Source organism: Saccopteryx bilineata, chromosome 3 (genome assembly GCF_036850765.1).
Source record: "Saccopteryx bilineata isolate mSacBil1 chromosome 3, mSacBil1_pri_phased_curated, whole genome shotgun sequence".
Taxonomy (NCBI): domain Eukaryota; kingdom Metazoa; phylum Chordata; class Mammalia; order Chiroptera; family Emballonuridae; genus Saccopteryx; species Saccopteryx bilineata.
The window spans coordinates 157049958-157066108 of NC_089492.1; positions in this window are offsets into that span (position 1 = coordinate 157049958).

Consider the following 16151-nt stretch of genomic DNA (forward strand, 5'->3'; position numbering starts at 1 on the left):
TTGGAAGCCTGTCACTATGGTATACTGCTAGTAAAGGTTATAAATGATTTCTGTTCTGGAGATGTTGATAAAAAAATAAAAAGAAAGAAAAAATTGGCTGTATGATTTATCTCTCCTTATTTTTTTCATAAAATTTTAAAGGAAAATGGATAATTAACTAGGTTTTTATCAGAAAATTGTGGGCAAGCAATGATCATAAAAAAATCTAAAATTTTCATGATTTTTCTTTTCTCATGTGTGAAAAACTGTTTTCCTTATTTCCATATTCTCTTCATGTGAATATTCTGTGCAAATGTCAGCATTTGAATAAACTTCCCAGATCTTACTCCTAGACAGACATCTACAGAGTTGACATAATCCAGATAATTCATGAAAAATACACAAATAAAACAACCCTTCTTATTGTGTTTGTAATACCTTTATATTTTCTTGACCTGAATTACCCCCACATTAGCTCTCTGTAGAACACCAATTAAAAAAATAAATATTGACTCAACACTTTATTTTGTATTGTGTAGACTTGGCAATGTATAGCCAAGAAAAGTACATTAGAGCATATGAACATTCAATTTAACCCTGAACATTTGCATTTATAATTGTTGTTTATAATTATCTCATTAACATATAAACACTCTGCAGAGTACCAGTAAATTCCACTTATTTTGTAAAATAATACCTAAGTAAGACAGTATCCCATGATGAGTTGGATTATAAAGAATTCTATGTGTAGACTCCTAAACTCACTTTTCTAAAATAGAATAATCACCAGGAGTTAAAAAATTGAGTAAATATGACAAACATACTAAAATAGTGAATGAAAAGATTGTTTAGTCATATTTGGTTGACGGTGTTGCTAAATTTTTTAAAGATCCAGAAAACAAGTAATTTAATGTTAAATATACATACATAAGAATATTGACAATGTTGAATAAATCTCAGTATATCAAAATTCAAATAATTTAGCACTAAGTAGTTTAAAACCAAAAAATAAAAATAAAAGAACCCTCTGAAGAAATATTTCTCTTCAATTTTTGTGCTATTATATAATTTCATTTTGGAAAAACTCTCTCTTATAAAAGACTCATGAAATAATATTTAGTAAAGATAGAAATTAATAATTTCATGGTTATTAATTTGATTTGATTTTAATTTTAGACAGAAAATATAACAGTTAAAATTAGTTTTTTCACCACTTCTGAAAGCTTGACATTTCATTGCTGTGCTATAATTGAAACAAACAAACAAAAGTCTATTCAAGCACTCCTTTAATTTGAGAAACATGTGTCAACCAATCAGGAGTCGTGTATGGAACTTCTGTTGTTGATAATTTCACAAATGATCATAGATTTTGAAAGAAGAAAGAAGAAGAGACAGTCTATCAGCAACAAGAAACAGTACCATGGGAATGGGTGTCATTCACAATCCCATCATGGAGGATTTATCTAGATCAACAAACCACACCTGCTTTTTCATTTACTCAACATACATTTATTGTGCTCACTGTGAGTACTCATCCTAAGCCGGTTGCTGAGGATGATTAAAGAAGACTGTCGATTTGGTTTATTTTTTATAGGTCTCATTTCTACTAGGAAGAATTTTAGACTGTACAAAGATGAGTGAAATATAGTTGTTTAAAATTTTTAACAACTCTTTATTAACCTTATTTATATAAGATTCCAACTCTTCCAAACAAGAGATAAGAGAGACAAGTACCTTAGAGTTTGGCCAATAGACTGTAATACTCTTAAAACAGCTGCTGCCACTGCTAGGTCAGGTTGGGTGGAGGCTATAGCAGGAGTGATGGATGGATTTGCCTGTACTACCAAGGCCTCACAGATGGGCTCTCAACTATAGAGATGCTGAGCCGTTTACACCCCCGTAGTACTTCTAGTCACTGACATAATACTTAACTAATCTCATCTCGCCACTGTCAGCCATGTTACATGGGAATTGTTAGATTTTTTGATAATTTTCTTCCCAAAACACCTATAACAGTAGACAATAAAAAAAATAGAGAAAAGCTATGTGACCTTGAATTTGAAGATCATATTTTAGATATAATGCAAAAAAACATAATCCATGAAAGAAAAAAATTAAGAAATTTGAATTTATTAATATTAAAAAATCTATGTTCTGTGAAAGACACTTAAAAGAATCAAAAGATATGTCACAGGTTCTAAGACAGTACTTGCAGATCTGATAAGGGACTTATTTGCAAAATATGCAAAGAACCTACAACTCAATATACAAGACCAACAACCCAATTTTTTTAAATAGACAAAAGATCTGGAAAACTCATCAAAGATATAAGATAGTAAATATGCCTAAAAAGATGTTCTGTATCAATTGTCACTAGGGAATTTTGAATTAAAACAACAAAATATCACTATACACATATTAGCATGATAAAAATTTAAAACAAAAAGCACCTAATAATTGCAAAAATGTGTCATTCTCTTTCCTTACTAGAGAAAATGTAATACTTATACCCATTTTGGCAATTGTGGACAAGGCTAACCATAGTCTTTCCAAATAATCCAGCAATCAAATAAATCCCAGGTATTTTTATCAGCTCAGTGGAAAACCTAACTATGCAGAAAACTTGCACATGAATGTTTATAGCATCTTTATTCGTAATCACCAACATCTGAAAACATCAGAAATTTCCTTTTAGAGGTAATGAATTAATAAATTATAGCATATATATACAATAAGATATTCATTATTTAGCATTAAATGAAATGAGCTTTGCAGCCATAGAAAGATGTGGATAGTCTTAAATATATACTTGCTAATGAAAGAAGCCTGTCTGAAAATGTTAGTTATTGTGTGACTCCAATAATATGAGATTTTGCAAAGACAAAAAATAAAGATAATAATAATAATTAGTGATTTCCAAAATATTGTGAGAATGTGACAATAGACTATAAGTATATTAAAAAAAAAGAAAAAAGCTCACTGAAGCTTTTTGGGGAAACAATTCTGACCTAAGCAAAATTGGATACCATTAGAATTGCTAAGCCCAAAGGTGGAAAGAACTATGTATAAGCACTGTACTGTAGTGGATAAAGTGTATTTTACACATGAGTACATTAATTAACAATTCTGATACCACTCTACATGTATACTGGAACTGACAATTAAGTAAATGAATAAATGATGGTGAGAGCCAAGGTTCTCAGTTTTGGAATCGGAGGGCACACATAAGCAAGGGTGTGGTCTAATTTGACCATTTTGTCAACCCCTGAAAGGGCCAGCTGCTATAAGCTATTCTTAAAATTTATAAGTTTCTTTTCAATTTTTAAATACTCCATTAATAAATCCTCAAAAAGTTCAGTTTCCTTTACTAATGTCATTATTATTTAGTAAAATAATATGTATACTATATATAGTATATAATATTTTTATATTACCAGTCACCATTGTCTAAGAACTTTATGAATATTATCTTATTTTTTAATGTTTATTTTATTGATTTTATAGAGGGAAGGAAGACAGAGAGAGAGGAACATCAACCTGTTTCTGTATGTGCCCTGAACAGAGATCAAACCAGCAACCTCTGTACTTTGGAATGATGCTCTAACCCAGGGGTAGTCAACCTTTTTATACCTACCGCCCACTTTTGTATCTTTGTTAGTAGTAAAATTTTCTAACTGCCCACCAGTTCCACAGTAATGGTGATTTACAAAGTAGGGAAGTAACTTTACTTTACAAAATTTATAAAGCAGAGTTACAGCAAATTAAAGCATATAATAATAATTACTTACCAAGTACTTTATGTCGGATTTTCGCTAAGTTTGGCAGAATAAATCTTTATAAAACAATTTACTATAGTTAAATCTATCTTTTTTTTATACTTTGATTGCTCCGCTACCACCCACCATGAAAGCTGGAACGCCCACTAGTGGGTGGTAGGGACCAGGTTGACTACCACAGCTCTAACCAAAAAAGTTATCCAGACATGGTTCATTTCATTTTAATAAGAGGCCTCTAAAGAAGGTAGTATTCTGCCTGACCAGGTGGTAGCACAGTGGATAAAGCATCGGACTGGGATGCAGGGGACCCAGGTTTGAGACCTCGAGGTTTCTAGCTTGAGTGCGGGCTTATCTGGTTTGAGCAAAGTCACCAGCTCGGACCCAAGGTCTCTGGCTTGAGCAAGGCACATATGAGAAAGGAATCAATGAACAACTAAGGTATCTCAACAAAAAACTAATGATTGATGCTTCTCATCTCTCTCCATTCCTGTCTGTCCCTATCTATCCCTTTCTCTGTCTCTGTTAAAAAAAAAGGGATGTATTCTAATTCTAAAGATAAAAATACTGAGGCTTAGCAGTAATAAGGAATTTGACTGTAGTCTCACAACTTCTGTAACCATTTATTATTTAGATAAGTGGTAGTCAATCTGGTCCCTACCACCCACTAGTGGGCGTTCCAGCTTTCATGGTGGTGGTAGCGGAGCAATCAAAGTATAAATAAAAAGATAGATTTAACTATAGTAAGTTGTTTTATAAAGATTTATTTTCCAAACTTAGCAAAAATCCAACATAAGGCACTTGGTAAGTAATTATTATTATATGTTCTAACTTGCTGTAACTCTGCTTTATAAATTTTATAAAGTAAAGTTACTTTTCTACTTTGTAAATTACCATTACTGTGGAACTGGTGGGCAGTTAGAAAATTTTACTACTAACAGAGATACAAAAGTGGGCAGTAGGTATAAAAAGGTTGACAATTATTTTTGAGCAACTATCACTTGCTGGTCATTATGTTGATTATGATGATAATCTTACCTGAAGAACCATGACCCAATAGAACCTACAGTCTGGAGTGGAAGACTTATGCTATACCAGGGAATACACCAACATGCAATTAAAGTGTCCCTTGGTAAAAGAAATGAATCAAATCAAGGTCTTTATGAATTAAGTGGAGAGAGAAAGCCTTTCTGAGGAAGTCACATGGAAACAGTAGTAGAAAATCTTAGAAGTGGTTAAAGTGGAGAGATATATGTAAATGTTTGCCAGTAGAGGGAACAGACTATGCAAAGATTATAAGACAGAAACTTGATGTACTCCAGAAATTGATAGAAACTAGTAAATGAAAGAGCAAGTAAACAACTCTAGGATTATAAAAATCTATGATCCTTGCTTTCAACCAAACTTGCGAACTATAAAGTCTTTATTTTCAGTATCTAATTCAAAATATAAAAGATGTTTACTGTAGAAAATAAAGTAGAAAGCAAAATTAATGCCTAATACTACTGTACATAGAAAAATCAATATTGTAGCCTCTAGTTTTGTAGTAGTTTTTCTCTATCCATATGGAAGTTTTAAAGAATTGAGAAGAAACTACATACATTTTTCTATAAGATACTATATTTATGGAAACATTTTATGTATAATTAAATATTACAATAATATTGTTTTCATGGCTACTACTTGCAAATCAGTTTACTTGTATGAACATAAATTTTTAAATATTCAATTCCTGATAATTTATGTGGTCTCCTTTAAACTATGATTATAATTTTGAGTGAATATTTATAAAATACATTGTGTTTATTATTAACACCTCTCTCAAGATAAATTTTTAAAAGTAAAATATTTGACCAAAAGAATGTTTTAAGGCTGCAAATATATATTTGATGTGTCCTCAAATCTGTTCTGTTAATTTACATTGATGTCAGGATAGTAAGAGAGGCCTACTTCCTTATACCCTCAACAACAACAAAAACGTTGTTTATTTTAAATGAATTTATTAGGTGACACTGATTAACAAAACTATACAGGTTTTCGGTGCTGAATTGTACTACACATCTCTATAAACTGTATTGTGTTGTTCAACCCCCAAAGTGAAGTCTCTGTCTATCACCATTTACCCTCTCATATCCTCCTTCACCTCTCTACTCTGCAATCAGCACACTCTTGCCCCTTTCCATGAGTTTGTTTCTCTTTTTTGCCATTTTTTGCTCAATTCCTCCATCCCCCTTACCCAGTACCCTCAACAGCTGTCAGCCTGCTCTGAATCTATGAGTGTCTTTATTTTGCTTGCTAGTTCATTTTGTTCATTAAATTCCACATGACTGAAATCATACAGTACTTATCTTTTTTGATTTTATACTTTTTTATTTTTATAAACAAAATCTAGATATTGCAACTTTATTTTATATGTTCATTAACATGTGATTTCTGCATTAGTGAATTAGTTCATATTCTTAAGCTATTGCCGATGTAGTCAATAATGTAATCAAGTAAATAAGAGTTCTATATTTTGAGAAAAATAAATTTATTAATTATCTGAATTTACATGCATAGCATTATATAGTATGCCTAAGTAATTCAAGTGAAAACTGTAAAAACAAATAATATTTTTCCCAACATGGAGATGATCCTAACTACACAAACACAAAAAACAGACAAGTAGAATTTAACCTTAGAAAAATGATGTGTTGGGGGAGGGAATGGCTTACATTCACAAAAGCAGCAAGGTATATAAAGATCTACATTTAACAAGAAATATGTAACTTAGAGATGAACACTAAAAACATTGTCTGAACATCAAAAAGACTTGAAGAAATGAATACCTAAACTGCATTCTTTATACAAGAGTGAACTTGTAAATACCATCAGTTATTTCAAAGTTGATTTATAAGTATAATAAGACTAAAGAACAAAAATAAGACCAGGTTGTTTTAATACAATTTAAGAAAAAAATTATAAATTTTATTCAGAAAACTATCTGTATAAAAACAATAAATAACATTTTTCAATTGAAGAATCATGATGAGTGACTCAAGTCAGCTACTATAGTATGTTATAAAGCTATAATACTTTAAACAGTGTGGTAGCAGAGTGAGTGGAACAAAAATAAATGAAATACAAAGGAAGGATCAGAAACAGGTTAACATGCATATATTAAATTTAGCAATATTTTAAATTTATATAGAGAAAAAGAATGACTCAATAATTACCTCTGGAGTAATAGAATAATTTATCTCTTTTAGAAATATAGACAAAGAATATGAACTAATTCACTAATGCAGAAATCACATGTTAAAGAACATATAAAATAAAGTTGCAATATCTAGATTTTGTTTATAAAAATAAAAAATATAAAAACAAAGAAAGATAAGTACTATATGATTTCACTCATGTGGAATTTAATGAACAAAATGAACTAGCAAGCAAAATAAAGACAGACTCATAGATTCAGAGCAGGCTGACAGCTGTTGAGGGTACTGGGTAAGGGAGATGGAGGAATTGAGCAAAAAATGGCAAAAAAGAGAAACAAACTCATGGAAAGGGGCAAGAGTGTGCTGATTGCAGAGTAGGGAGGTGAAGGAGGATATGAGAGGGTAAATGGTGATAGACAGAGACTTCACTTTGGGGATTGAACAACATAATACAGTTTATAGAGATGTGTAGTACAACTCAGCACCTAAAACATGTATAGTTTTGTTCATCAGTGTCACCTAATAAATTCATTTAAAAATAAACAGGTCTATCAAATATTCCTGCTTTTATCTTCTCAAAAGACAAGGCAGGAACAGCAGAAATAATATATTGAAAGCATTCACTATCTCCATTCAAAGCCTGAACAAACTGCTTCATGAAGCCAAGTTTGATGTGAAGTGGGGGAAAAATGATCCTGTCTCTATTAACTACAGGTTCATTCACAATATTTTGCATCCCTACTTCCAGAGCTTCACCTTTCGGCCACTCCTTCTGTGTCCAGTGTTTCTCTCGAGCTCAGCTATCCAACAAATACAGAAAGCAAGGATACTTTGTGAAACCTCTCTGTTGTCCTAGCAGGAAATTTACCATTTAAAGATCCACACAAATGATCCAGTAAGTCAAGGACAATTTTTATGTCATTATAATCTTCTTGCAGATGAGTTGAATAACCAATTGGAGCCACTGCCTAAACATTACCATTGTGTAGGAGAACACATTTCAGACTCCATTTAGAGCTGTCAAGAAATAGCCACCATTCTGCTGGACTGTAAGTGGTAACACCTAGCTAGCTGAGAAGACTTCTGATATCATGAAAGTAAACAAAGTGTTTGTCTTTGGAAAAAAAGTCCACAAAAATTTGTTCACACTTCCAGAAATGGGATACTTTAGCTGACCAGTAAAGTATATTCTTTTCTTGAAGCCTGGAGGCTAATAACTCAGCTGCTTTTTTTGATAAGCCCAAATCTCTTACTAAGTCATTCAATTCAGGTTGGCTAAACTGCTGAGCAGTTAATGACTGCTTGGCATCAGAAGACTCTTCAGATTCTACAACCATTTCCTCATGCATCTTACCAAAATACACTTGATCACCATGTTCACTTTCTTCTTCCTTAGAAGAAATGAAACCATTGAAAACTGGAACTGGGAGTTTATCGGAGTGTGGGGTAGGTTGTATTACTGAAGGAATATTAGGATATGCGATCATATGTCATTTGTTCTTGCCGATGCCCTTTGTGTGGATCAGACAGAAATAACAGTCACTGCTGTGGTGCTTAGGTTCACGCCAAACCATGGGAATACCAAAAGGCATTCCTTTACATTTTCCTTTTGTCCAGTCATAAAGCATTTTCTCACAATTATGACACACAGTATGAGGAGCCCAATTCTTGTCTTGATCACCAAGGGGAACTTGAAAATAGGCAATATATACACATGTCACAAATGATGAAATATTGTGCCTTTGACGTTGAAGTGTGTAACAGCCACATATATAATAGAAGTTGTCAGGACTATTTTTACATTTACACCTACTTGAAGAAGCCAAGATTCAATCTTAAAACAAAACAAGAGAGTGTTTTTATCAGCAATAACTTTTTACATTAAAAACAACTACAATTATGTAAAAGTGATATTTGTAAAACATTAATTGCCTTGTGGTTATGTTCAATCCAAGAGTCGTTGCCCTTTAATTCCAATTTAAAAACCAATGCATGCCATTAACTGTAACAAAAAGAAATTAAAATTGCATAAAAATTAGAGCATGCACCAAAAAATGGATTTCAGATTTGGAATCAGTGATGTATAAATATATAGAAACAGTTCTAAACCCTCATGCAACATAAAATGGAAAAAAAAAATGTTTCCCAGTGATATCCCGAGTGAGGCTAAAGTAAGTTTACAATTGTTGGTATAAAAATAATACAGTAATTAATAAATAACAGTACAAGAATAAACTCTGTTTCATATGCTCACAACTATAAATTTACATTTGCCCCACCTTAAACTCTATGTAATGAAAGAGAAAAAAGAGAGTGAGAGAGAATGACTCAGAGAGATTATATTGAGAGAGTTGTAAATAGAAAAAGAGACAATGGCAGTGGTGGGATTCAGCTGGTTCACACTGGTAGAACCGACACCTAATTTTTTGTTGAGTTTGGTGAACTGGTTGTTAAAATGGCACTTGTAATCAGGGTTCTCTTTAAAGTGGATGCATGGGCCGCCCAATGTGAAAATCACAAATTAATTCCTTACTCTTTTTTTTTTTTTGTATTTTTTTTTAAATTTTATTTATTTATTTATTCATTTTAGAGAGGAGAGGGAGGGAGAGACAGAGAGAGAGAGAGAGAAGTGGGGGAGGAGCTGGAAGCATCAACTCCCATATGTGCCTTGACCAGGCAAGCCCAGGGTTTCGAACCGGTAACCTCAGCATTTCCAGGTCGACGCTTTATCCACTGCGCCACCACAGGTCAGGCTCCTTACTCTTTTTTAATGTTCATCTGTGCAACTGAATATTCTAAGCCCATATAGTAATGTTCATTCTTTAGATAGGTGAAAAAAATTGCAATGGAGTTTGCCAATTAAGAAGCAATATAGAAATAATCTTAACAGTTTTATTGCTTTTTGTCAGGTATTATTTAATATTTGTTATTAATATTTTAAAACTCTTTCTTATAATATAATCTAAGTTTTATGTACCTCTTATATTTTTCTTATTTAAGTATTAAATGCATAAAATAATAAACTACCTTTTGGTATATATTTTTTTAAACTTAAGACCGTGATTAAAGCAGAGAATCATTGTTAAATTATTTTAATCCCACCACTGGACACTTCCTTGCCCTTTCTAGGTATCTCAAAAAATCTTGAGAGTTGATCTGTATCATACAATCAGTGAGAAGTAGAACATTGATCATTAACTTTGGTTGTAGTTTCTCTGAACCTCCCATTAACCTTTTAAACCACATCCCAAAAGTCTTGACTAGAGGATCTTTAAATGATCCCCTCCCATCTTGTTCTCCACTGCACTTATTCTAATAAACATGTTGAAAAGCATAGTCACTAAATACTGATTTGCCTATTCAGTGATTCTGAGAGCTGTCCTGGCTTTTGAGATGCTGTTCTGCATACCACCCTCAACCCCCAACCCTCATTTTGAGAACGAGGCAACAAGAGAGTTTGGCTTATTAAATGAAAACTGACAGTTGTAGAATGAAGAGTATGGGGGACCCCTAAGAAACTCATGTGGACCATTTTGGAAGGATTAGCAATGGAAAACACACTTCAGGAGGCCTATGGGCACATCTCCACAAAGAATAAGAGAACAGACAGAAGCAGGAGGTGGGGCAGAAGGAACGTACATTCTTTTATTTATATATTTTATTAGTTCTGATTGAGCATTCAGAGTCTTTTCTCAATATTGTGTGCCCATTTATTCTCAACTCTTTAACATTTATACCATTCAGGACATCACATACTTTATGATTAGTTGGCATGGGTTATGTTCAATCTAGAGTAATCTGCATGCATTTATACTGCGAGCTGCTTGCTAATTGGTTTTCATCCGAATAATTCCACAGAGAATAAGGTTAGTGTTGAAAAGGGTTGAGGTGAGAGAGTGAGTAAAAGGGGACTGTGAACTCTTTTCCTGGCCTTATTAAGAATGCTGTAAGCATCTGTATTAAAGAAGAAAAAAAGTCCAAATTTCTGAGGTCCTTCTAAATCATGAATAAGCATACAGTATACTCAGAGCATACCCGACAAGCAACAGGGACAAAAGAATGTTTGGATAATGCCACCCATTTCTGTGTAATACAGTAACAGTTAGAACACTGGTCAAACATTAGGCTAAAAGGGGGCATGCAAAGAGAACTAGAAACCTGCTATTTTGGACAGAATAAGTTCCAAGAGAGTATTTTCATGTGTGTTTAAAACTAATGGCAACTTAAATCAACTATAGCTCAGATTGCTTCTCTTTACTCTTGTTTTTGCCCCATAGGGCCTGAGATATTTTTATTCATCTTTAGCAGTAATATGGCAGTAATATGAAGTGCATGTCTATTTTTCTATGTATAATATGCTTCATTTTTTTTTCTTTTTTCTTTTTTTTTTTTTTGTACTTTTTCTGAAGCTGGAAACAGGGAGAGACAGTCAGACAGACTCCCGCATGCGCCCGACCGGGATCCGCCCGGCACGCCCACCAGGGGCAACGCTCTGCCCACCAGGGGGTGATGCTCTGCCCCTCCGGGGCGTAGCTCTGCCGCGACCAGAGCCACTCTAGCGCCTGGGGCAGAGGCCAAGAAGCCATCCCCAATGCCGGGGCCATCTTTGCTCCAATGGAGCCTTGGCTGCGGGAGGGGAAGAGAGAGACGGAGAGGAAGGAGGTGATGGGGGTAGAGAAGCAAATGGGCGCTTCTCCTATGTGCCCTGGCCGGGAATCGAACCCGGGTCCCCCGCACGCCAGGCCGACGCTCTACCGCTGAGCCAACTGGCCAGGGCTAATCTGCTTCATTTTAAAGGGGAGAAGTTTCGTAGGATTGTGATTGTTTTACTAATATAATTTAAGGTAAAAAATATTAAGGCATTATTTTCAAGTTTTAAAACATATGATGAAAGATCACCAGTCTGAAAGGAATATAATATTTCAATTTACATAAAAAATGCAATTGTCCTTACTTGCTGGAAAAAATGTCTATGTTTCACTTGCCATTGTTAACTGGGCTACTTCCTGAATTAAGATAATTTGTTTCAAGTGCACTGGGGTATAGGTAACAGATTGCATAAGAGTGTTCTATATTTTTTTGCTATGAAATGAGAATGCCATTCTTGGTCATAATGCTTGTTTTAAAAGTAATTATCATGTTCCAACTCCAATTCACTCTTAGAAAAGGACTCTGAAATTAGGCTTTATAAAGCAGAAAAAGAGACAGTGATGTAATTGTTCCTTCTCCTGAGAAATATGCTTTTACTTAACTACATAAAGCAACACAAAAACTTCCATAAATAATTACAGTGCAACACGTTATGCCAAATAAATAAAAACCACACTTTATATTTTGAATTAAAGATAGTGTTAGAAGAACACTTTTTAAAACTGCATCAGAGCACAAAACAGAACCACCCAAGTAAATTATGGGGGAAAAATAGGTATAAAGCTGTATAAAATCTGACTTTGAATTATCTTATTCTCCTGCTTGTGTTCAAGTGACTTATTTTATGATTGTTTAAACAGAGATTCATATAAAAAAAGAAAGGGTATTTTTCTATGAAGAATCTTATAGGCTCAAAGGCCATTTAACTTAGCTCAGTCATCTAGTTTATTTTGCATTATAGGAACTTCTCATTTAATTTTCAAGTCCATAATAGGTAACTTTTCAATATGGAGCTAAAGGTCACTATTATATGTAAGAAAAATTAAGCCGATGTTCTTGGTTGCCTTATAGTTCTCCTAGTTCAACTACTCCAATAAATGAACATGTACAACAAGCCGAAAGGCTTTTTATTACAAATTTAATTCATTTCTCTAGACAACTGTGAAATTTGCCATTGACATTAGTCATTACCCCAAGGCGAACTAAAAGATGATCTCAGTTAATAAATGATCCTTAACATGAAATGCTCCTATCTCCTGTAATATTGGTACAGGCACATTTTATTAATGCAAGACTTGCTTCCTTCCTGCCAGAGCACCAGCGTTCACAACTACTTGGTGTGCTTGTTTCCTCTTCCTGCTCCTGATATTAATAATTATGCAATGGGATAATTAACAACACAAAGAGACAGTACTATGAGCTTGAAGCTAGACTTTCAGCACGTTAACCTTCTGGGAAATAAAGAACAGAAGCAAAGAGTCTAGCCAAATAACCAATGCAGGTTGATTTCACAGTATGTAATAGGCTAATTATCTGTGAAAAGTCTAACCTCTACTAGCAAGATTACAGAAATATGCAAGCATTTTATTTTAAATAAAATTCAGAGCCACTCTTTCATATTATAAATAAATAAATTTAAAAACCTGATTAACAAACATGAAAGGAAATAAATTTAAAACTTAGATGAAAATAAACTCTGAGGGAAATGATGGTATCTCAGAATAAATGTCAATGATAGGCCTCAACACTTGAGAAGGTTGGATAAAAAATAAAATCCTACTTCCTTTTCCTATTCTCAACATACAGTTATTACAATGACTACACACACACTCACACAAATGCACAGAGTCACTATATGACAGAAGTAGGTTAAGTGTATTTTGTTTACCGGAGTCAGGGTACAATAAAAAGCAGAAAATATTATACTCTTTACAAATACCATATGTAATTCATTCTGATATAGGAATATTTATCCACTAGCAGTAATAACAAACTACAATTTTTGTCATGAAAAAAATAAATTGTATTTGCAAAAAGCAAACACATTACAGAGTGTGTAAAATGCAATATTCCCATTTTCTAGTCAGAGTTCCAATTTATTGAAGTAACAGAGCAGAAAATGCACTGACAGCTGTTACATTTTATTGCGAATTAGTATATACGTTTTATATGCAGTGAGCAAATGCTTGATACATTGTATTCCAGTAATTGCCACTGGCTTTCCAAATGGAAGTGGAATGATCGTCGTGCAATTACACTCAGGAGAGTACATAGAACAGTCTCCAGTTCGACATTACAGCACTTTAGCACTACTAATATTAAATACATTTTATTTTTTAAAAATAAAAGATTAAAAGGGTTAAAGTAGATGTTTTTTAAATAAAAAATTAGAGCTCAAATGATACATATATTTCTTCATTAATCCTGGGTGACTAGTTTTTAAGTTACGCGTGTCAGAATATTGCAGCTAAGGATGTTCAGAAATGTTAAATGAAGCTTTTCCTCCTTTCTTTGTTGACCATACCAATATTTTACTTTCCTTAATGTCACTTTCTCTATCCTCCCTCTTAGCAATAGGACGTCAGAATTTAAAGTGATGGGAACATGGGGACAGGTATTGGAATACTTCAGTAAATGAGGTATAGGCTGAGTTTTCCATTTGTAGAGCAACCCAGTCATCTTTGATTCCCTTTATCATACCTTTTCTGTTACTCTTGCTAGCATGTGTGTGCATTAGTTACTGTCCTGAAGAGAGAGCCATTTGTTTTCATAAGGGTTAACTCTGATTTCACAGATCATCTTTGCTAATGCTTAGGACCATGGGTTAACAAGCAAGCACGCTCCAACATTCTGTCTTTGCAGTCAGTTCTAATTTATTAGAAGCAAATTTCTAGCATACCGTAAGAAGTCTATTTTGTCTATTTTTGCAAACCTTGATAATACACTACACCCTTTATCTTAACAGGCCAACCACTGACAACTTCTCCACCAGAGGCTCTATGGGGAAGCCTGCAATAAAGACTGCTGTCTCCTCCCCTCTAGTGGTCACCAGCTCACCTTGCAGGGGATCTCATGGGGACCCACAGAGGGGACATTTGTGCAATTCTTTTGGCTTAGAGAGAAAAGGGGGAAATATAAACCAAGTAGTCTATCATTGCAGAAAATATAATTTATCACACATTTAAAACAATATGTTGTTGGTGGTTACAGCTTAATCAACACCAACCTGCTGACATAAATTTGCAGTTTTAGCTAGTTATTAGTGATTGAATTAACAGCATGTTACAACTTGTATCTAGTTTAATATAAGAAACAAACTAATGCAATAGAATCCTAAACAGCATGCAATAAGATTCCTTTTTCCAGGTTGGAAACGAACTTTCATGTAGCTAGAACAAGGAAGATCAAGAGCTCTCCCAAAGCAGCTTGGACTTCCTTTTCCTGTGACTCTAGGCTCCATCAATGCTGTGGCCACTCTACAGAAAAGTCATAAAAACCACCACAATTAACAGCAGCAGCATCAACAAAACTAATGAGGTCTCCCCTCTAGATGTCAGAAATGGTTGTGCAACAAAGGAACCAGTGGTGATAATGCCCTTTGCCATGATCTTGCTACCTTAACACACATGAAGCTTCAGCTGAACCCGTCCCTGCAGAACTGTTTCTAAACCTAATGTTGTTCAGATATATGTGAGAGAAAATGAATCAAGCCTAATATTGTAATTCAAAGAATAAACTCTCCTTGCTTAATAAAAATATATTAATATGAATTTATGTTTTTGGGTTTTTTTGTTTGTTGTTTGTTTGTGTTTTAAGTGAGAGGAGGGAAGGTACAGAGACAGACCCCACATGCACCCCAACCGCAATCTACTGGGCAACCTGCTTCTAGGGCCGTTTGGACCAGCTGAGCTATCCTCAGGGCCTGAGCCCAACATGTGAACCAATTGAGCCACTGGCTGCAAGAGAGGAAGGGAGAGAGAAAAGGTAGAGGGAGGAGAAGAAAAGCAGATTGCTTCTCATGTGTGCCCTGACCAGGGATCAAACCTGGGACGTCTGCCTGCTGGCCAATGGTCTATCCACAGAGCAAACCAGTCAAGGCAGATGGATAGATTAATTCTCTTTAAAAATATTTTAAATTTAAAATACGAAATGATATGGGCATTGACTACTATTAAACTGATAATAGGAAGTGCTTTTAAAATCGTGGAGCAAACAATATGCAAGTATAATATACAAATAAGGCAGATATTTTTCTCTGTAGGTTAATCAGAATCCTAGTCTGAAATCTTTCCAAATGTCTCTAGGCAGCTAACTGGGGACAATCAAGTACTATTATCTTCTGCTTTACTGAAAAGGAGTCCTGTAGGGGCTGATCTAATCTCATCAGAAAATGAACTAAGACAGTCCCTTGGGGACTGCATTAGCTATGAGGGTATGTAGTTGAAGCTCGCAGCAAATAAATCAGATATAGAAATATGTACATGATCTGTCACAATAGAATTAAAAAAAAAAGACAATGAAAAATTCAAGTTATGTTAACTTTCTCTTTAAT